Source organism: Sceloporus undulatus, chromosome 1 (genome assembly GCF_019175285.1).
Source record: "Sceloporus undulatus isolate JIND9_A2432 ecotype Alabama chromosome 1, SceUnd_v1.1, whole genome shotgun sequence".
NCBI lineage: Eukaryota > Metazoa > Chordata > Lepidosauria > Squamata > Phrynosomatidae > Sceloporus > Sceloporus undulatus.
The window spans coordinates 239708891-239729967 of record NC_056522.1 but is presented as its reverse complement, the minus strand read 5'-3'; the positions used below and the strand labels follow the sequence as shown (position 1 = coordinate 239729967).

General features: G+C 38.2%; 2 protein-coding genes across 3 annotated transcripts in view; one reads left to right on the top strand and one right to left on the bottom strand.

Moving 5' to 3' along the window:
- Positions 1-21077, top strand: part of SEC22A (SEC22 homolog A, vesicle trafficking protein) — a 1054631-nt gene that overhangs the window by 605731 nt on the left and 427823 nt on the right. The gene's annotated exons all lie outside the window — the stretch shown is intronic.
- The window catches only part of SEMA5B (semaphorin 5B), a 558977-nt gene that overhangs the window by 477653 nt on the left and 60247 nt on the right, over positions 1-21077 (bottom strand).

The window sequence follows — 21077 nt, the reverse complement described above, 5'->3', positions numbered from 1 at the left end:
ATCATTCTGCAAAATTTTTGTATCTCTGCCCAACCCCACCACATATGGTAAAGCGTACCCTTTTTAGTTTTACATCTCCAGCAAATCCCGTCACTTGCATTGTACATCCTTTTAAGTTTCCACGGTGTAATATACCACCTATTCATTATCTTTAGGTGGTTTTCTTTCAAGTTTTGTCCCACAGTAAATTTGGCTGTCTTTTTCCATGAAGACTGCCATTCCTCCAAGCTTAAAAAACTAACAATTTCTCTTGACCATTTGCCCATATAGTCTTTTATACTGCTTTGTTCAAAAAACCACCCTGCTAAGCAATAGTTCATAGAATTTTGCAATTTTTTTCTTGCCTGATTGCCAAAGAAGATTATCTAACTCATTATAGGAGGGTTCAATTCCTCTTGTTTTATCATTGATTCTAAACCTTTGATTAATTTGAAAAAAATTGAACCAAGACAAGTCAAAACTCTTCTCTTTAAATTGTCTCTCTTTTTTTTAATCAGCCTTCCCATGCATATTAATCTGTAGTAAATCTTTATATGTAAGCCATTTGTCATTTGAAGACCATCTTTCAAAGAAGGCCTCTTGTGTGGAAGTCCACAATGGTATTTTAAAGTAAAATGATTTTTGTATTTTTTCCCAAGTTATTAGTAAAGATTTTCTTATCGGGTGATTATTAAAATCCGAATTAAATCCCAGTTTATCGTAGCACAGGAAGGCGTGCCATCCAAATCTCATTTGAGAATTTTCAATACTCAGGGTAAAAGGGTCATCCAATCTGATCCATTTTTGTATACCCATACTAAGCTACTAGCCCAATAGTAAATTTTAAAGTCCGGAAGAGAGTAGCCTCCTCTTTGTCTAGAGTCTTTTAATACGGACCATCTAATTCTGGGCTTCTGTCCCTTCCAAACAAATTTCCTCAATTCCACTTCCCATTCTCTAAAAGTTTTATCCTTAATCTCAATTGGCAGATTTTGAAATAAAAACATAAGCTTTGGCAATACAGCCATTTTAATAGTTGCTATTCTGCCTAATAGGGATAAAATAAGTTGGTTCCATCTTTTTATATTTCCTTGGATAACTTTCCATACCTCCACATAGTTATTTTCATATGGCTTCACATAATCCTTTGCTAACCATATCCCCAAATATTTAAGTTTTTTTCCCCTCTTTGAACCCTGTTTTCCTTTTTAATTCTTCAACTTCTGACTTGGACAGGTTTTTGGATATCATAATTGTTTTCTCTCTATTTACTTTCAGTCCTGAAAAGGAGCCAAAATGATTTAATTCACACAGCAGCTTTTCTATGCAATTTGATGGTTCCTCCAGTACCAAAGCAATGTCGTCCGCAAAGACTCTTGTTTTAATTTCATATTTTCCTTTCTTAATGCCTCTAATATCTTTATTCTTGTTTATTGCAGAAATCAATACTTCCATTGCTATTTTAAAAAGCAGTGGAGAGATTGGGCACCCCTGTCTAACTCCCCTGTATAACTTGAAATCATGGGATCTTTCGCCATTAATTACCACCTGAGCACTCTGTTATATATTTGTTTCATTTGATTTATAAAGTTATTTCCAAAGTCCATTACTTGTAAGGCTCCTATCAGAAAATCCCATTTCAAACAATCGAAAGCCTTTTCCATATCCAACACAATTATGGCCCTTTTTTTGTCATTATTTACATGTAGATATTCTAGACAATTAATGATTGGCCTAATATTATCTTTAATCTGTCTTCCCAGTAGGAACCCATTTTGTTCTTTTCCTAAAATAGAATTTAGAATGTTTTCAATCTCATAGTCAAAACCTGAGTAAAGATTTTATAATCTACATTTAGCAGACTGATAGGACGGTAATTAGACATTAATAGAGAATCTTTCCCTTCTTTGGGGATCAGGGAAATACTTGCTGATTCCCACGTAGGAGGGATACCCTCTGATTCTATGGAATTAAATAATTTAAGGAGGGGGTCTACCAGCTCTGCTTGAAATTTTTTATAGTATAACGGAGTAAATCCGTCCCTTCCTGGAGCTTCTCCCTCCTTCAGGTTGGCTATAGATGATAGAATTTCTTGTTTAGTTATTTTTGCATTTAGCATCTCTCTCTGTTCCTTTGAGATTTGCAAATTTATTTTTGTTTTTATGTATCTCTTGTATTTTTCATATTATCCGAATTGTCCATATTAGCAAAATGCTAACAGGGGACAGAGAAAAGGCAGAATTACTCAACACCTTCTTTGCCTCAGTCTTCTCAGAAAAGACAAAGGGTGCTCAACCTGAGGATAATGGAGCAGAGGACAGAAAAGAGGAATTTCAGCACAGAATAAGTAGAGATAGTACAGGAATACTTGTTTAACCTAAACTAATACAAGTCTCCAGGACCAGATGAACTACATCCAAGGGTATTAAAAGAGCTGGCAAATGTAATAACGGAGCCATTGGCAATAATCTTTGAGAACTCCTGGAGAACAGGAGAAGTGCCAGCAGACTGGAGGAGGGCAAGCGTTGTTCCCATCTTCAAAAAGGGGAAAAAAAGAGGATCCCAACAATTATTGTCCAGTTAGTCTGACATCAATACCAGGAAAGATTCTAGAGCAGATAATTAAACAGAGAGTCTGTGAGCATCTAGAAAGCAATTCCATAATCACAAATAGTCAACATAGGTTTCAGAGAAAGAAGTCATGCCAGACAAATCTAATCTCTTTCTTTGATAAAATTACCAGCTTGGTAGATGAAGGGAATGCTGTGGATATAGTATATCTTGATTTCAGTAAGGCCTTTGACAAGCTTCCCCATGATATTCTTGCAAACAAGCTTGTAAAATGTGGGCTAGACAAAGTAACTGTTACATGGATTTGTAATTGGTTGACCGGCCGAACCCAAAGGGTGGCTCAACAATTACTCTTTTTCATCCTGGAGAGAAGTGACTAGTGGGGTCCCACAGGAGTTTGTCCTGGGCCCAGTGCTATTCAACATCTTTATTAATGACTTGGAGGACAAAATTGGGGGCATACTTATCAAATTTGCAGATGACACCAATTAGGAGGAGAAGTTAATACCCCAGACGACAGGATCAAAATTCAAAATGACCTGAACAGACTAGAAAGCTGGGCCAAAGCTAACAAAATTAAATTCAACATGGAGAAATGTAAGGTACTTCACTTAGGGCGGAAAAATGAAATGCACAGATATAGGATGGGGGACACCTGGCTGGATGAAACTACGTGTGAAAGGGATCTAGGAGTCCAAGTAGACCATAAGCTGAATATGAGTCAACAGTGCGATGTGGCAGCTAACAAGGCCAATGCGATTTTAGGCTGCATCAATAGAAGTATAGTGTCTAGATCAAGGGAAGTAATAGTGCCACTCTATTCTGCTTTGGTCAGGCCCCACCTGGAATACTGTGTCCAGTTCTGGGCACCACAATTAAAAAAGGACATTGAGAAACTGGAGCGTGTCCAAAGGAGGGCGACTAAAATGGTGAAAGGTCTGGAAACCATGCCCTATGAGGAACAACTTAGGGAGCTGGGGATGTTTAGCCTGGAGAAGAGAAGGTTACGAGGTGATATGATAGCCCTATTTAAATATTTGAAGGGATGTCATGTTGAGGAAGGAGCAAACTTGTTTTCTGCTGCTCCAGAGACTAGAACACTGAACAATGAATGCAAGCTACAGGAAAAGAGATTCCACCTCAACATTAGGAGGAACCTCCTGACAGTGAGGGCTGTCCCTCGGAGTGTAGTGGAGTCTCCTTCCATAAAGGTCTTCAAACAAAGGCTGGATGGCCATCTGTTGGGGATGCTTTGATTGTGATTTTCTGCATGGCAGGGGGTTGGACTGGACGGCCCTTGTGGTCTCTTCCAACTCTATGATTCTAAAACAAGTTTAAGTAATGTATCTGTTGCTCCAGATCTTCTGGGAAGATCTAGGAAGATCTTCTGGGCAGCCCAGTGGGACATCCATGCAGACAACCACCACAGCACAAGAGTATGGCTGGGTGATGGGGGCAGGTCAAGGCAGCTGTGGAACCAGGATACTCCAGGCCACCCCTGGAGTATCCTGGACAGTGTGGATAAGTCCTGAAATATCAGGAAAGCCTTTTGCCTTTTTCACCATACACACCAGGTTTTCCATGGAGTCACATCATGAGACAAAGGGCTAACATCCTGAGGAACCACAGACACAGGGAACTTAAATTCAACAGAGTACAAGACCTCTACTCTCGGTAAAATACAATAGCTTACAATAAATAAATAAATACTGCTGCAAAAGCAGCAGTGTTCTAACATGACATCAATGCCACGAATTGATAGGCAATGTTCTGATTTACTTTATCACTCTCTTACCAAAAGCAAAAGGTTAATCACTCCCTTTCACTTGCTGAATAAATGCCAAGCCCCTTTGAAGTTTAACTTTATAGCTTTGTTACATGCAAGGAAAAATCACCTGCATGGGGTCCTTTTGTGGGAATTACTGATAAAATTTCTGCAAAGATTTGCAGTTTTGCCAAGGGTGCCTTGAAATACCATTTTTCAGATGGCAGTTTTGGTAATTGCCATGGAGTGTTTCAGCTGTATAGCATCAACCACCCTTTTTAAATTTGTTGTTGCAGAAAATCATAACAGATGTATTTGTTTAGTCATGCTCAGCTCTTGCCCAAAGCAACCTCCTACAACATGCATATCAGTGCATTTTTATTTAATGGTCCCCAGTTTTAGATCCTCTGTTTTCTTCTCCAGGACTGCAGAAGACATTATACATCGTACATACACAACTGGACCTGTGAGCCAAATCATCCTCGCTGAGAAACCACACTCCAAAGTAGATGTGGACAACTGTCAGGAGCTAAGATAGCATTGCCCTCCAGGATCTCAGGGGCCACAATCCTCACTCACTCCCAACAATTTTAATTTATTAAAAATGCCCTCTAACACCTCGAAAGGAATCTGGGGCAATTTTGTCACTTATTTATTGAGAACATTTGTATCCCATCCTTCAACCAAAGTGGCTCCCAGATCAACATACAAATTGTTAATTTGACCATTCCCTGTCCTCAGGCTTACAACAGAAAAAGACAAAAACACAAGGAAAGGGAATGGCAGTGGGGGGAGGTGAGTAAGTCCAGCAAGTGCTGGCTGCCGTTATCTCCCATTATAAAGCCACAGAAGTAGAAACTGGTATGGCATGAGAACTTCTCATCTGCCAATGGAATCAAGGCACAACAGTGCCTATCTGCTGTTTTCTCCCTCATATTTTGGGGTGCCCCTGGGCCATTGGGGCAAAGGAGTAGCTTTTTTTAACAGGTAGTTAACAAGGGTCTTGCTTCACTTTCTGTTGTCTCTTTTTAAAAATAGCTTGGGAGCCAAAACATAGGACAATCACCCCCTCACCCCCTGGAGCATGGGACCAAAAATGTATTTTTCCGTAAATTTCTGTGTTGGGGAGGCCTTAGGGCCTCAAAAATGCCTTAGGCATGCACTTTCCCCACCCTTCTCTGAAAACCTGTATCAAAAGTGGGTGACTACCTTCCTATGAAGCAAATATGATCATTCTATTTTGCACCTGTAGTTGACCTGTGGATCTTAGAAGGGCAAATTCTGGCAGGTTTCACCAAGTTGGTAAGGCTTCAAGTACGGCCCCAGTGAGGAACTGCATGTCTGCTATTGAAGGATTAGCTCAGATAAATACAGAAAGTCTTATTGAGAGAAGGCTGGTCACAGAAACAATGAATACAATGATGTCATGAAACAGTTGAGATCCGCATCAGTGAAGTCACAGATCTCATAAAATGTTTGAGATAAATTGAACAAGAATGGAATGGACTACAACAGTTAGCCAGATTAAAATATGTAATTACACAGCTACAAAACCAAAAGGAAAAGTTTAAGAATCAAGGGCCCCATGAAGCCCCAAGACTTATTACACTCCATCATAGTATAAACACAGAAGAATGTGAGAAATGCATATTTAAATTCCCATGAGGGCAGAGAGGTTATTGGGTGGCCTTGGGCCAATTTCTCTCACACTTGCATGCGCGAAAGAGAGAGAGAGAGAATTTCACAGATATTCTGTGAGTTGGAATTGGGGAAACCATTGCTCTAAACAATTTGGAAGAAGGGTAGATGAAAGGGATACAATTAAAATTGATCCTGGCATTTCAACAAAAAAAGTCTTCCTCTTGCACCTTAGAAAAATTGGATTTTTTAAATTCAGTTTAAAGATTTTGGCAAATTCCATGTTCTCTTCCTTTATTAAAGACAGAAAAGCTGCAATCATGCCACCCTACATCACCACCATGTTCAGTTATTCTCCCCCAACTGTCAGGTAAGAATGTCTGATATATTAAACTTCTTGCATCTGTTTCCAATGGTATATATTCCAAAATCTTTTTAATACCCATACTGCGCTTTTTTTTTGTATCTGATGTCCAATCTCTAATCACCTTCTTTCCTCCAACTGATATTTAGGTTGGTACCCAGAGCTGTCCTTCCATTCTCTGAAGGCTCTTGGATACTATGGGGTCATCACTTTCTGACAGTCAGTCATTTTATTTATATCTTGTCTTTTTTCCAAATGGGACTCAAGGCAGCCTTGCCTTGGGGTTATTTGTTTGTATTTTTATTTGTATTATAATTGAAATGTGCCTGTGTCCATAGTTCAACCTTCAGCCACTGGTAGCAAACTTCACCAACCTTTCATAAATACTTGAAGGAAAGGTCAACAAGCCTGCTAAGGAATGCAACAGCAGCTGTGTATTATAGATTCTCTGCAGAAACCCTGGATTCTCTCTCAACAGCGAAAGACAGAGGATGTTCTGCTTCTGGTAGGATGAGGAGAAGAAAGGGAAGAGAGAGTAAGTATGAATGAGCAGCAAGGTAGAAGGAGGGAAAGATCAGTGAGAAGGAGTGGTGACGGGAGGGGAAACAGCAGGATAATCAAGGGAAAAGAAAAAGAAAGAAAGAGCAGGGCAGTGGGGTATGGGACTAACATTTGCGAAGTTGTACACTTCTGCTAGTTCAGTAATAAAGCATATGGAGCTCAGGTATGTTATTATAATGATGTGCTATTGTAGAAGACAATATGCTTTTCAAGGTCTGCTTCCATTATACTATGTAACTGTTTGTCATCCATAATTTCAAGAAAAAAATAAGGGAAAAGAATGACTTCTTAAATAGTCCAATAGTTCTATGCCATAGAAAGAAACCAAGATCACCACTTTTTTTGGCCACAACTCTTGATTCCATCCACAGTTATAATTCTACATTCAGTGAGCAATTTTCAGTATACGTGCTCATTGCGCTCCAGTGGAGTGCACCACGATAAAGCAAAAGGTAAGCAGCACACATTTGGTCTGATTACATAGAAAGCCGCTATTGGCAGAAAAACTTATTCTCATCTTACAAAATCCACTCAGACACTTCCAAAAAAATTCACATCAGATACCTGATCTTGCTGAATGGATAATGTAAATATATTGCACCCAATAATCCAAGAGTTATCTGTGTTCCAGCTACCAAATCATGCAGTATATATACCTGGTGTAATTTTAATAACCAAGATCCACAAAGAGCAAAGAAAGCACAATAACCACAGCACACAAGAGAACATTGATATTCTCTCACACACGCACACTTCGATTGCATGCAGCCATCAGGTACCTTATCTAAAATGTAAGTAGAATTGAGTGGAGGGGAGAAATCTCACAATAAATGCTTTTAGAGAAGCAAGCTGGATGTAGCACATTCTCCTCTTTGCCTACTTCAAACAAACCCTGCAACTATAAGCTAAAATCACCTTATTCAAATAAACATCAACTTCCAAGAATTAATACTTTCTTTAAATAAAGATTTATTAAAGGGAGGTGGTTAGGGCTGACCAATAGTCACTGTGAATATGAAAGTTTTAGTTAGATGTACTAATTACCGCCTGAGAAGTCTTTTAATGAAAACATACAGTTGTTAAGGTACAGCAGGTGTTGGTCAACAAGTTGCTGTCTCTGATTCTCTGACTTGATACAAGAACAATTTGATCAGTTTCGAAGCTCAGTGGAGCTGCAAGATGTGGAAAGTTAAAGTCCAACTAAACATAAAGTGTTTTGTCCTTGGAGCTCCCAATGGCTTAAATCTAATCTTTAGTACCATGCAGGCAAGTAACATTGCCAAACTTTGTACAAGTGTCTCCAAAAGCAGCAGTTTGAAAACTTTATAGAGTTTTTTCAAAAGTACACATTCAGTTAACACAGCAATTTTAACAATCCATAATTTCATTGACTGCATTCTAGTTTCTTTCCAAAATTAAGAAAAAAATATTCTTGCTGCTCTTCTTATATATTGAATAATAATCCATATTTACTCTCCAGTTATTTCTCCATGACACCTAACGAAAATATTTCTGATGACTTTATAAACTTTACCTTAAACTTATTTTGAATTACACATCTACCACATATGGGGGGGGGGGGTGTCAGAGGGAGGAGTAGCCCTCCTTTATCTTGACATCCTAACATTGGTTCAAAATATTCTGAGACATTTTTGACACCCTTTTTGATGTTAGATACCATCTGTACATCATCTTATACAGATTTTCTTTTACATTACTACACAGATTCAATTTTATCTTTGGACCACATTTTTTCCATACACTCATATGGACACTATGCCCAAAATTTGGGGCCCACCTTATGTAAACTTTTACAGGCTCGTCTTCTGTCTCTAATTTCAAAAGCCATTTATACACTTTTTAAATTACATGGTCATCATGTTTACCTAACTCTAATTAAACTCATTTTCTCTAATGACTATGGCTTCATTTCTCTTGTCTTTAATAATCTGTCCTTAACTTGTATGTAAGCAAACTTATTAAGATTTAAGCCTTCCTTAAAAATCCTATCTTGATTTAAGCTTCCAGCTGTCTTTATTGAGTTCAGCATGAATTCAGCATGTACCTTGACTTTATCATTCCAAAATTAAACAGGCCAACCGAATCTTAAATTAAGGCCCTCAACTTCCAAGAGTCTCACATCTCTAAGCAACATCCATTCCTTCAGTCATACAAAACAACAAGACTCATAACAGAATTTGACATGTTTTATATTTTATTCTGGGTTTCTTTGGCTGACTGATAAATCTGGAAATCACTTTCTGACACTGCACAAAAAGTATTCAATTTCTTATAATAGGGATTGTTTGAAAGAGAAATAAAAGCCTTGGCAAAATGTTTTCTTTTATTACTGCAATTCTACCCATAGGGGATAAATTTAACTTTTTCTTTCTTTCCATACTTTTTCATAGTGGTTACAGAATAACAAACTATTGTTATTCATGAATGTAACTCCCAAATATATAATCACATTTTTTCCATTTTAAAATGTCAAAAAACAGTTAATTCCTTGTGTTACAGAATTCAGTATTAATAAACCAATTTAAATGATGGGTTCTTGAACAGAACAGCAAACAAGCAAGGAAGACCCCGTTTAGTAAAGAAAACAATTTATTTTGATAGCTAGATCTCAGTTTAGGATTTGGATCCTAATTAACCCCTGAGATAAAGAATAAAAGTAAAGTCCTCCTTTTTATAGACATCTTAACAAAAACTTTCTGTGACAAAATTCTATTGGATGTAAATGGTTTTAAACATACAAAAATTCATTCAATCAGGACAAAGAATTCTGAATACTTCAGAATCTCATTACTTATGCATTAGCAACCTATGCCACATTACAAGCTTTTCTCTTATCAAAGGCCTCTCACTAAATATCACGCATCAACCCTGGCCTTGCACTCAGTAGTCTACACATTCCATGCAAATCCTTTATTAACATACATTATTCTGACTCAAAATAGACATCCTTCACCAGCATTTATCCTTCAAAATATGTCATGCCAACCTTTTTACCCATCTTGTTAAAATTCCTATTTCAGCAAACTTTTACTATGGTTAACTTCACCCTTTTTGGGCCTCTTTCTATTATTCGTTTATGGGAACTAGATATTGATTATATAGAACAAAAAGTGAATATTGCCACTTGCCATCTCACTTATCCTCTTCTGAAGCCCTCTTCTAATTTCTTAACTACAGTTTCCATCTTGATTAATGAGTGAGCCAAAATACGGAAAATCTTGAACCATTTCAATGTATTTATCACCTGCTTTAAAATTATATAAATTATCTCTAGTCATTATTTTTGTCTTCTTAATGTTTAACTGTAAACTTGCCTTTGCACTTTCCTACTCAATTTTCTTCAGAAATCGTTCCAAGTCTTTGCTGTTTTCTGCTAGGAGTGTGGTGTCATCTTCATATCATAAACTGTTGATGTTCCTTCCTCCAAATTTCACACCTTCTTCCTCTGAGTCTAATCATGCTTTGCGTGTATGTTCAGTGCATAAATTAAAGTGATATGGTGATGGGATTTTACCTGACCCCCTTGCCAACTGAAAATCAGTTCATTTTTCTGTACTCTGTCCTGATGGTAGTCTCTTGTCCTGGGCACAGGTTACGCATCAGAACAATCAAATGTTGTGGTACAACATTTCTTTAGGAGCAGTTTTTCATGACCAGCACAGTCAAAGGCTCTATAAAGCACAGGCTGATTTTCTTCTGAAATTCTTTGGTACACTCCATTACTCAACATACATTTGCCATATGATCCCTATTATAAGAAATTCTTAGTCTTAGTCTAAATTTCCCTTTGATTTCTCAGATCTTGTGGGAGTAGTGTCTCTTTTTTCCCCTGAACCCAGCTTGGACATCTGCCATTTCTCACTCCATATATGCTGAAAGTCTGTGTTGTAGAATTTTAGCAACATTTTACTTGCATAGGGAATTAATCCAATGGTCCTGTGGTTACTGCAATCCCTGGTGTTTCATTTCTTATGAACTGGAATGTATATTGAGCATTTCCAATCTGTAGGCCAGTGCTTTGTTTTTCATATTTGTTTACAGATTTTAATTAGAACTAGAGTAGATTCTGTCTCTGTAGAGCAAAGCAGCTCTTTTGGTACGCCTTCTCTTCCTGGTGATTTATTTCTTCCAAGTGCCCTGAATGCTATTTTCATTTCACTTTCTAAAATCATAGGTTAATCTTCATTGTCAATAAATCTGTCATATGGTCCACCCTTGGCTTACATGGGGGATCTGTTCCAGAACCACCACCCCCACCCCCGTGTAAGCCAAATACTGCGCATGCTCAAGCCCCATTCAAGTGAATGGGGCTCGTGCATGCAGTGGTGCAGCAGCACAGCGGAGCACGTACACCACAGGCACGCTCCCCATTCATCTGAATGGGATGCGCCACCCCACATGCTCCCATGTGGCTTTCACCATATACTGAAAGCCGCATATGACGCAGGCACACTGTACTTTCATCTCTTTTATATAATTCTTCAGTGTATTGTTTCCATCTCTTTTTTTAATTTCCACTTGGTCTTTCAATCTGTCCCCCTGTTGGTTGTAGAGCATTCTTAGTCTTAGTCTAAATTTCCCTTGGATTTCTCAGATCTTGTGGGAGTAGTCTCTTGTTCTTTTTTGGTTGTCATCTTCTATTTCTCTGCATTGACTATTATAGTATTTCTTTTTGTCCCTTTGCACAAGTCATTAAATAGTTGTATTCAGGGTTCTGACTCCATTTGCTTCTCATCTGTTCTTAACTGCTTGAGCCTTCTGCTCATCCCTATTTCTTTCTAGATTTTCATTTCCTGTGTAATTATCTGACTTGAAATATCTAATTCCTATTCACTTTAGCCCATTTACGCCAAGTACTGCAATATTTATACATTCTATTTCTTGTTTTAATGTGTCCAGTTTCCTTGATTCGTGCTTTTCATGTTTCATATTCCCATAATATGTATAGTGCAGCTTCAGCCTTTCCTTTTGCCTCTGAGCACGTTGACAGCTGAGCACTGAGCCTTTTGGCTTGAGTCCAGTTACATCATTAGCCACCATGCTACTTGTAGTTATCCTCTGCTGTACCTCTGCAGTTTGCTGAGTGCCATCCAACCTGGGGGGTTTCAACTTGTACTATCTCTTGTTTTTAGGGTAACAAAAAAAAAACATCCAAAAGGGGTTTACCATACCTCCCTTTGCATAGCACTAATGCCACTGCCATTGTCTCTAGGAGATCCTCACTAGCACCACTCCCTCTCCCTCTGCCTCACTAGTGCTACTGCTCCGTAGCTGTTTGGCACATTTAGTCTGGCTCTTCAGTAAAAAGCATGCCTAACATGAGAGACCCTACCAGCAGCACTCTTTCTGTTAGCAGAGCCTCTTTACTGTCGTCGTCGTTGTGTGCCTAGAAGTCATTTTTTAATTATAGCAACCCTAAGGTGAACTTATCATAGGGTTTTCTTGGCAGGTTTCTTAAGCCGGGGTTCACTATTGCCATCCTCTGAAGCTGGGAAAGTGCAGCTTTCCCAAAGTCACCCAGTGTTCTTTTATGCCTGAGCATGGAACAGAACACTGATATCCAGTCATAATCCAGTACTCAAAGAACTACACCATGCTGGTCTCTTAAATAAGGGAAATATATACTGAAAAATCCAAGTTGGATATCTTAAATGTAAAGGTTACACTGAAGATGTAGTCAGAGGTTTGTTTGTTTTTTACTGTGACTAACTTTTTAATGGCAATAACCAAAAGCAGGCTGGGAAAACTATCTTATGTAATACTGTATCTATATCCTCAAAACACATAGTAAGACGTTTCTGTTCTGCTGTAAATCTCTGAATAATGTGAATCCTTCATGAATGCCAATGCCTTGACATTAGCAAATATTTATACGGAATGTTTCTACAAGTACAGTCACACACACACAAAAAACACTCCAATGCACCTTTTCCTAAAATGATCCAAATGACCATATTTCCAAGACAGGTTTTAAATTTAAGCTTCTACGAGCTTTTTTTTTTGGGGGGGGGGGGATATCTATGAGGCTGCTTGAGCCACCAGCAGCAGTATTTTACTCTTCAGCCAACTCAGGCATTACTTGAGGGGGGGAGGAGGGGGACACTGCTTCCAAGCAAGCTTTAAAGATCTAATTTTAGCTTTTTGAAAAAGTGGTTAAGAAAGTCAGCTTTGTCTTAAAAGTAGGTGGCTTCATCACTACAGCTTATCAGAGGGCTAAGAAGTGGCAGTCTGAATGCACATGAGGAAAAGATCTCTCATATCTTAATCCCAGAGACAAAGCAATACAAAAAACATAGCAGCTAAAAAGCTGAAGCTTAGCCCAAAGGTAGCTAGGCATAATGATCATTCTTTCTAACAGCAAAGGCCACTGGGTGATCATATGTGCTTCTCAAAACAGATAGATCACTTATTGGATTTTTTAAAAAATACATTTGGTCACTGAATTGGTTACTGTAGTTTGGAGGAATGCAAGAAAGAAGCAAAAGAAGCAGGCCATTTTAAATTTAGCATTACCAAACAAGGGAACTCATGTTTGAGCCAGAACCGTTGGCTATAGCAACATATGTATTTGACTTTAATCCTCCTGTACCAAAAGAAAGAATCCTTGTACACTCACAAAAACCTACATGATATGGCAGGGGTGATGGCTAGAAAGAAAAAAAAGGCATTGAACTAGACTAGACCTGTGGGGTTTGCTCTAAGTCCTCTGGCTTGTGCGCCTTTTATGGACTTTTCATGATCACTTTGACAATGCTGGTTCTACTAAAATTGATAATGTGACCCATATGGGATAACAGGCAGCTAATTTGATCTCTGGGTTACAATTAGACAAACAGGCTATTTGAGCCCATACCAATTGTTTCCTATCAGATTTTGAAATAGGTTAATCCTTCAGTAACCTGTCAAGTGAAATTGTCATATTAACCTCAGGGCTTGCTTACATTTTTACATCTGCAACCCTGATAAGATCTTAATGGATTTTAAACTTGTATTTGTTTACACAACTGAGAAGCACATATGAATAAAATTAAAAGAAAAGAAAGAAGCTGCAGGCCTTTTCACTTGCCTCTAATGTCATCTTAGGGTAATTGCACACAAAATAATGTCACAGATAGTAGCTAACGTGGACAGGATGCTGGAGAAGGTATCAGTTCTCAACTGAGAGAAATTCAATTCAGGCCCCCAATATTTCCTCAGGGTCTCAACAACCATTTCAATTATGTGCAGATAAGCCTGAGGGAAAATAGATAGTTCAGAATTGGAAACACACATTTTAAAATATCAGATCTCTTTGCTGTTTGTACAAAGCTGCAATATGTTTTCATAATAAAAATACTTAATACATCAGACTGGTAAGTATGTTATTAAATATTTGATATGAACATTCAGACATATCAGAAGGAAGCATAAGACATAGCAGAATATTGAATAAAAACGGATTATGTTTAACAAATCAACATAACCAAGTTTATATAATTCTGCTCTGTCCATGTTTGAACATTTCAGCATTTGTTTTCCTTGTCCAGATTTATTGCACTTACCAAACCTAAAGACTGGAATTTAAATTAAATGCCTATGGCTCTGGTGTATCTGTGCCCTCCCCCCCAACAAAACAAAACATGGCATAGTTTTGTGGTCCCAGACAATTAATAATGAGCTTAGCATTGTTCATTCTCAGCCATTTCAAACACACAGTTATTCTATAGAACATTTCCCATCCTTGACTCTAGTATAGCTTTTTAGTTTCCTTCTCCCAGCCATCAATGGGGATATTGTTTAATCTCACAAAAGACAAATCACTTGTGGGCAAATGAATTTTGATGTTGTTGCATTCCTCTGGAGTAAAAAGAAATCCACAGCTCAACAAGAGAAAAGAGGAAAGAAGGAGTGAGGGTGGAAAGAAAATTCCTTCGAATACAATGGTGCTCACTATTGGATTCCACAGAAACAATGAATTCCCAGGACTCCTGAATTGGTAGTTTGGCAAGAAAGAATAAAACATGCTTACAGAATGCAATGGGTCTCCACTCAAGTAGTAGGAGACTGCAAAACAGCTGTAGCGTATTTCTTTCTTACTCCTCCAGTCCAAGACAAAAAGTTAAAGTTCTCCAGAATCAGCTGGGAGAAAGGTGAGTAGAGAAAGTAGTCTGTTTTTTCTCAAAAGTTCCCTTGATTTGTGTGTACATCTGCATAAACCCATCTTGCCCCCCAGAGATAATGGTCTGATGTTGCCAAGAAAAATCCCTATCTTGAATAGGAGTTACAGAGCAAGCAACACTTCATGTCTTTTCACAACAACACAGAATCCTGGCCCCACAAAAATACAAGGATAAATTCAGATAGAAACATACACACACACTTGGATTGGTTTGTACATAACATTCTTAAACATATATGTACATACTAAGCAGGCTCAGCCCTGGTTAGTACTTGGATGGGAGACCTCCAATGAATGCAGGTGCTATAGGCTATATTTCAGAAGAAGGAACCAGCAAAACCACCTCTGAGTATTCCGTGTGTAAGAAAACTCAATGAAAAAGTATTTCTATAAATAGACAAGGTGAAGACAAATGACATATACATACACAATATACAAAACATATCCATTGTATTTTTCTGAGCTGTAATGGAAATGTCACCCATTTAAATAACAAACCTGTAACCCACTAGCCACTTTCACATACAAAGATAAACTAGAATTCCAGGGACTATGTTATTCTCTGCAGAGAATATGTTACATCCACAAAACCATTTGCCATGACATCGAACTTTAAAGGGGGAAAGTGGGTTTAAGTAACAAACTGCTCTGTAACCCACTGTGGGTACAAAGCATGGACTGAGGTTTAAAAGTATGAAAATTCTGCATACAATTTTTAAAATCATCATCATTAATTAGTTTCATTGATTTATTACGGCACACAGCCAGCACAACAGTAAAATACAATAATGACCACTTATACAGTCATAGAAACTTTAACATATGTCAACTTGCAGAGTGTTTTAAAAGGTTGTTAAAATGTTTCAAAGAATTTCTTTAGCATAGTCTGCATATCAATAATAAAATAATTATCCAAAATAGTGGGACAATACAATTTTGTCATGGAAGGCTACAGGTTTATAGGACTTTTAAAAGGGGGGATGATGTATAAAGAAGAAATAAATGCCACTCAAATCAAGTGAAGAAGGTAGTTTCCCTGACCGTGTCTGACCTCATGCTCCTGTTTTCAAGAGACCTGCAAAACAGATTTTTTTTAAAAAGAGGAAATTTAATGCTACTGTATTATTTTTTGTGTATTTTTAGCCCGACGTAATCTTTGATTTCTTTGTTTGATCTATTTATAAGCAGTGGAGATCCTCCCACATGCCTTGTTCTACAATGCATTTTAGATCATCTTCAATTGCATAAGGTACCTATCCATAATATATGTGGTCTACAATGGTACCTCTTATCATCTGAAGATGGCTATTGGGGGGAAGGGGAGCTTAGTGATGGCATTTGACTTGGGACTGCCTTCTCTGGGGAGATCTGAATGCTGTCCACTTTGAGGTCACTATGGTGCCTATTTTATTTTTCCAATGCAATTACAAAATTCAATTGATGTCTGCTCAACAGTTTTAAAAAATGCTCAGCATGAAGTACAAGAAGGCAATGCATGGCATAGCCAGGAAAAGATGCAGTTTGGAATCCAACTCACGGATCTCTTCCATCAGGCCTTTCCAGACTAGGTTAGATCCATTAGATCCATTAGACATGCCTCTCCCCTCTATTGATACCTCTATTGATACCGATACCAAAATTGATTGATACCATCACCCTGTCCCCCCCTCCACTAGAGGAAAACTCATTTCTTGTGCTAATCTGCCTGAATTTCAATGCATTCCTATTGGACAGTTTTAAATTTTTTGATGTTTAATCTCTTTTTATGGGTTTTTATGATTGGGGGGAGGGTTGGGGTTTGGGGGGGTTAATTATAATTTTTAATTGTTTGATGTTTTATTTATACTGTTGGAACTGGCTTTGATTCTTTTAAGTGGAATACAAATAAATTCAACTAAATTTTATTATTATTATTATTAATCTCCCAGCTATTTACGGATTCTGGTATTTGTAGGCCAAAAAAGTAACTTTCTGAACTCTACTTCCTGATCAACTTTCCTGCCAAATGAGGCAACTATTTTTGAAAAATCGTTTCCCCACAAACGATATTAAAACAAAGCAATAATTTCTTGCATTCACATATATATGTGTTCAGATCAGGTTGACCATTTGGCATTATGAGCCCAATAGGTAAGCAAGCTTCCCTCAAGACTAGATTACCAAATGTCTGTGTAAAACAGGTAGCTCTTATCATATGCTCACAACCCTTTGCATGTTTGCGGGTACAAGAGGATGGTTAAAGGAAGATGGCAAAGAGGGATTCTATCTCTCTTGGCCACACCACTGAAATGGGCAACGGATAAATAAAATTAATTATCGAACAAGGCAAAGATTCTCAGTCTCTCTAGTCATATTTGTGATGCTGCTTACTGAAATCCTTGGCTCCAGTTAGATTCACCCAAACCTAGGACTGAGACAAACAATATTCAAAGGCTCTAGAAACATACTAAATTTATTGATACTTAAAATGCACTATCAACAACAAAACTGAATACAGATTTAAATGCATGAGGCTTACTGCTTGGAAGATGCAGAAGTCTGAGATTAGCTTATATGGGTTGGCTAATTACAGACACAGAAACAAGCTCAGAATTAATGGAATAGGACAAAGCATGCAATATGAGAGGGAAAACTGGCAAGACATGCACAAAGGACAGATTCAGACTGTTTCTCCAACATTTCATAATTTTTGGTCTCACTAATAACAGGTTCATGTGTTCATTTGTGTGCCATGCATTTGATGAAGTGGATTCTAGTCCACAGAAATTTATACCATAGTAAATTTGCTCACTTTTAAGATGATGAAAGACTGCTGTTATTACTGTTGTGTAGCCAACTAACATGGCTACTCCTTTGAAAGTTGTCAGGCATTAACCTCTATTTTAATACTGCCTATGTGCCAACAACAAGGTATCATTATTTGCTGAAAATCTCTTTACAGTTTTTACAATGCCCAATTTGTTCAGTTGGTGCATACAATTATATGCAAGGTAAAATACACAAAAGATTGGATAAGCTTTAAATGCATCTCATACATTGCAAAACAGTGTCTTTGCAGTGCTTCCAAATACGGGAGGGGGGATCAACACAAACACAACCTCTCAAAAATTCAAGCATTCTAGCTGGCAGACAGCTGCAAGAAGTTCTTAAAGAACCAGTTACTCCACTAAACAGTAACAACAATTATGGAGTTAGCTTCCCTCTTCTTCCTGTGCACACTTGCCATTTCTTTTATGCTTAAAATAATAATAAAAAAGGCATGAGTATACATTTGGCAGTTGGCAGCCTATTTCTTCCCCCCTCAGAAGAAAATCACCACACTGTAATTTGCTTACCTTTTCTATTATATTTGCTCTTTGTGAGAATAATGCAACTAGAGTTATGCAGGTCAGGAACTTCCTTGCAGGTGACCAAAAAAAAAAAAAATAAATGAAATTCTGTTAACATGTGAGCTGTGATTTTTTTTTTCTCCTACAAGGGAGGATAACACACTTTAAACACAAATAAATGAAATAAACAAAGATTTTGATCAGACCCTGGGCTGCATAGGAAAGAATCAGAACACTCGCCTAGCAACTCTGGTAAAATCTAAATTATTTCCCCCCTGCAACTTTGTTCAAAATTTCTACAAGACCTAGAATGAGAAGCAGTGGGAAAAGACTTTTTTTTCCTTCCACAAAAGGCTTTTTCACAGATGAAGCTAATCTACAAAATTTGAGTCTTTTTCCTTACTGGGCAGCATTGTTTGACAGTACACAGAGAAGAAAGGGACAGCTAAGAAATAAGTTTATAAAATCGGAACAGGAAAATAGTTCTGCAAATGCTCCAAGTGTTCTGTACCCATTTATTAGCAGATGCTTAAAGCATGTAAGTACATGAACACTCTGTCTTCAGATGGTGGATGTACCACAGGAGTGATCACTTTTATTTTCCAGGAGATAATTCATTTTATTTTCCAGAAGATAATTCACAGACGTTGACTTAAACCTAAAGATACATTAAGGCCCAGTACACTTTGTGCCAGTCTGTGGGCAGAGTTAGGGGGTAGCATAAGCACGCTGGATGCCCTAACCCCGCCCCCAGGGCGCCATTTTAGCAGCGCACCAGTACACACAGCATGCGCCATCATGATGCCCCTCCAGTGCAGCATCCACTATGGTGCCGCCCTTGGAGGACACAAAAAGCAGCCGCTTTTTGCAGCTCCTTTTTGCGCTCTCCAAAGCCTGGATTGGAGCCACGGTGTGAGGTTGCTATGGCCCTAATTCAGCCAGTAAAGGGCCAGCCTGTGTAGCTTGTAACTTAAATAAATGCATAGAAGGAAAGTTTTCCACTCCCTCTTCTGTCTAGCTAGCTGCCACTCAATCTTCAGTAGTCTTTATGTTCTACTTCCTGTGTAACAGCTGGGCCTAATGAAAATAAAGGGACAGTGTCATAACATAATAACATGGGCCATATCACCAGGCGGAAGGTAGGGCTGGACTTTTTTTTTTATGCTCCTCTATTTTACAAATCTATGGATGCAGAAAACAAAAAACTAGCACAGCAGGGGAAAGTACGGGCATAAACCTTTATTCTGAACATGCTACCATTTCTTCTTGGAAGGAGTTGTGTGTTGTCTTGTTCTTTTACACATGGAAAAAAAAGTTTAAACAGCACCTCCCACCTATACATTTGGATTCCAATACCTTGCATATTCAGGCTAGGCTTAGGAATCCTGGTCCAGGAAAGGAGCATGGGAGCACAGCCATCCGTTGTCAAGGAATTCTCCACTTCATTTCAACTTATGTTTTATTTAGTGAAATAGGATCTAACAGTTCCAGCTCCACAGTTAGCAAGAATCATGCGCTGCTGGTGATACAACAGGACTCCAAGCTCTTGTATACTGAACCTGCACTTGCTGGAGGCAAATCCTCTTTTATTAAGCATAATCAATGCATCAGTTTGATGTGGAGCAGATGTGAGAAGCTTAGCTATCATAACTGCAAAGGTTGTGTGTGATGAAAATGAGCTGAAACAAATACTGTCTCCTTATTTTTTATTTTTTCCCTTTTAAATCCAGGATATTTAAAAATAAATACACCAAATGGGCATTAGTCTGTAAAACATGCATAAAAAGAAACTTTTCTCCCATGAGATCCCTGACAGGATGCTGTATGCCAGACCTCAGCATGGAGTACACTTCTATAGCTAGCTCCTAAGTCTCTAAATAAAAGAAGGCCTTAGCTGAAATACTTCCAGAAACTTAACTACCACGGCCAAGCTGACATTGTGGCAAAGACATGGAAGCCCACAGAAACAGTTGTGTTTACACCAGAGTTCAAACTGGACCACAGCCTCAAACTGGCATGTCTTAAATATAAAAACCTAACACAGAAACAATGGAAGCCACCAGGTTTCTTGGGGCTACAATTCTTTGCCCTGGCATCTCCTGGGATTCCTGTTTTGGGAGAATGGAAGGCACTGTGCAAATCATGAATTAGCATCTGCCATGTCATCTATGAATCAGCTCCAGAGGAATCTCATGATAGTTTGTCATGGAACAGTAGTTCTGTTTTACACTTCTGCTAATAACTTGCATGGCACTAACAAGCCTTTTAAAAAAAGAAAAAAAAATCTTTTGTTGGCAGGTGCTTCCAGCCAGCAGGCTTCAATTTGGATGAAGTGTTGTTGCTTTGTTGGTGAGATTTTAAAGAAAAGGAGACCACACAGGGTCTTCTTCTTCTTCTTTTTCTTCTTCTCCTTTTGACATGCACTAAATAGATGGTTCTAGCTGGTTACAAACAAAGATGAGCTTCATGATGAGACTTTCTTCTGTAAGATTGCTAAATAAACCAGCCTTCCTGAATATTACAGAGGGAGGTGAAAATCCAAGGCCATTTGGAACAAACCAGGGGGTGTAAGCAAACTGATTTCAAATGGAGATATATTTCTCATCTTTTCAAATTTCATGGAAATGATCACAAGGAGTATTTTCTACTCTTCAAAGCAGGCACACAGATTATTCCTTTCCCCCGCCATAC